The 1,867-nt window shown below is 31.8% G+C and overlaps 1 pseudogene; it reads left to right on the top strand.

The window, feature by feature from the left end:
* On the top strand, nt 1-1,183 carry LOC149260233 (potassium transporter 1 pseudogene; annotated as a pseudogene).
* Nucleotides 1,184-1,867: the final 684 nt, after the last annotated feature.

Here is a 1,867-nt window from a genome sequence, read left to right as displayed (position 1 = left end):
ATGAAGCCACAACAGATGGCCTCCATGGAAAAAGAGGAGATGGTTGGAGCTTCGAACGAAGAAAGAAACAATCCGCAGGCCAATTCTCAAGGCAAAACGCTCAGGCGGATTGATTCCTTAGACTTGGAGTCCGTTAAAGTTTCAGGAATGGCTAATCATGGCTCGGTTAGTATTAATAATGGTTTTCATATTGTAATATAAGGCGGGAGCTCTGAACTTCAGCTAATTAGGACTGTATAGGACGTTTTTATGCTCTAATTGGGGCTGGCTGTGATTTGTATGATTTCTATAAAGTTTGCTTCACAGTGAGATTGAACTTGTGAAAACCTGGGTACAAAAGAATTGAAACGTTCCTTAGCACAGGATTCATGGAATATATAGTTGTTGAAACGTTTAGTTTATTTACCATTGTTGTTTCATAGGTTTCTGAATTTTATAATCTAGTAAGGTTGCACCGTATTGAAATTAATGTTAGGTCAAACCATAGAAGTTAACTGTGATACTTCGTTTAATCTGAGTGTTGATTATTGTGTTTTTTTCCTTTTTCTTTGCAGAATCTGATCACAATGAGCACCATTTTGCACCTGGCATTTCAGAGTATTGGGGTGGTTTATGGGGACATAGGGACTTCTCCCCTTTATGTGTTTTCTAGTACGTTTACAGATGGAATCCGTCATCCAGATGACATTCTCGATGCTCTGTCTCTTATAATTTTAATCCATCTTCACAATATCTTATATACATAGAGACCAAAAGGTAAGAAATACTTGGAATCATTGGACACATACCCAAAGCACAATGAAAAGATATTTGAGAAGGGGCAAAAGAGTGAGTGAATAAATTATGTGTCCAATGATTCCAATTATTTCTTACCTTTTGGTCTCTATGTATATAAGATATTGCCAAGATGGATTAAAATTAGTCGATGTCAGGTGGGACGTTTGCACTTTATTCCCTGATATGACGCCATGCAAGGGTGAACGTTACAGCGAAGCAACAAGCAGAGGACAGAGAGCTTTCAACATATAAGCTTGCTACACCCAGTAGACAGCTCAAAAGTGCTTTGAAGATAAAAGAAGTTTTAGAAAAAAGTAATGCAGCTAAGACGATTTTACTCATGCTCGCGCTTCTTGGTACCTCCATGGTTATTGGAGATGGTGTCCTCACTCCTTGCATATCATGAGTGTGTTATAGCTTTTTTTTTTAGATATGTGGTATTAGTAAACCATGGTATTTGCCACTATCATTGTAACAAAACCTATTTCCATATTAGAAATCTCCATGCAAAGTGGAAATAAATCTCTATAAGTAAGAATCTTATTACATATTTCTTTACCAATTTCTTTAAATGCATGTCTAAATCATATGATAATAATAATAATATTAAAATTAAAGTTTAATTATTTTCTATTTTTTTATTTTAACAATATTAATATTAGATGCGTCATAAAGTAAGTGTAAACCCTTGTATATAATTATGTTAATAAGCATGTCTATTTGTCTATTTTGGAATAGGCTTTTTCAGAATTTTAATTTAGTTATCAATTGTTGGGATTGAACCGCCACAGAATATTCTTAATAGCATGCAAAAATTAAAAGGCTGAGATTTATTCTCATTACTATGTCTTTTTTGCCCTTTTAATTAAATGAATTATAGTCTTTTGAGCATGATGTATAAATAAACTATGGTATTAAGAATTTTATGATATAAAGTAAAAAAATCTCCAAGTTAAAAATTTTGTTACATTTTCTTTTAAAGAAATATAAATTTAATTTATATACGAATTTTTTTATCATTAATAATTATTTTATTATTTTAAATAAAATTAAAATTTAGTTAATTTTCATGATTTTTAAAATTTTAACA

The sequence above is a fragment of the Pinus tabuliformis genome, chromosome 6 (assembly GCF_031772625.1).
Source record: "Pinus tabuliformis cultivar Carrire ecotype Pingquan chromosome 6, CPIR1, whole genome shotgun sequence".
Lineage (NCBI taxonomy): Eukaryota > Viridiplantae > Streptophyta > Pinopsida > Pinales > Pinaceae > Pinus > Pinus tabuliformis.
This window is presented reverse-complemented; position numbering and strand designations above follow the sequence as displayed.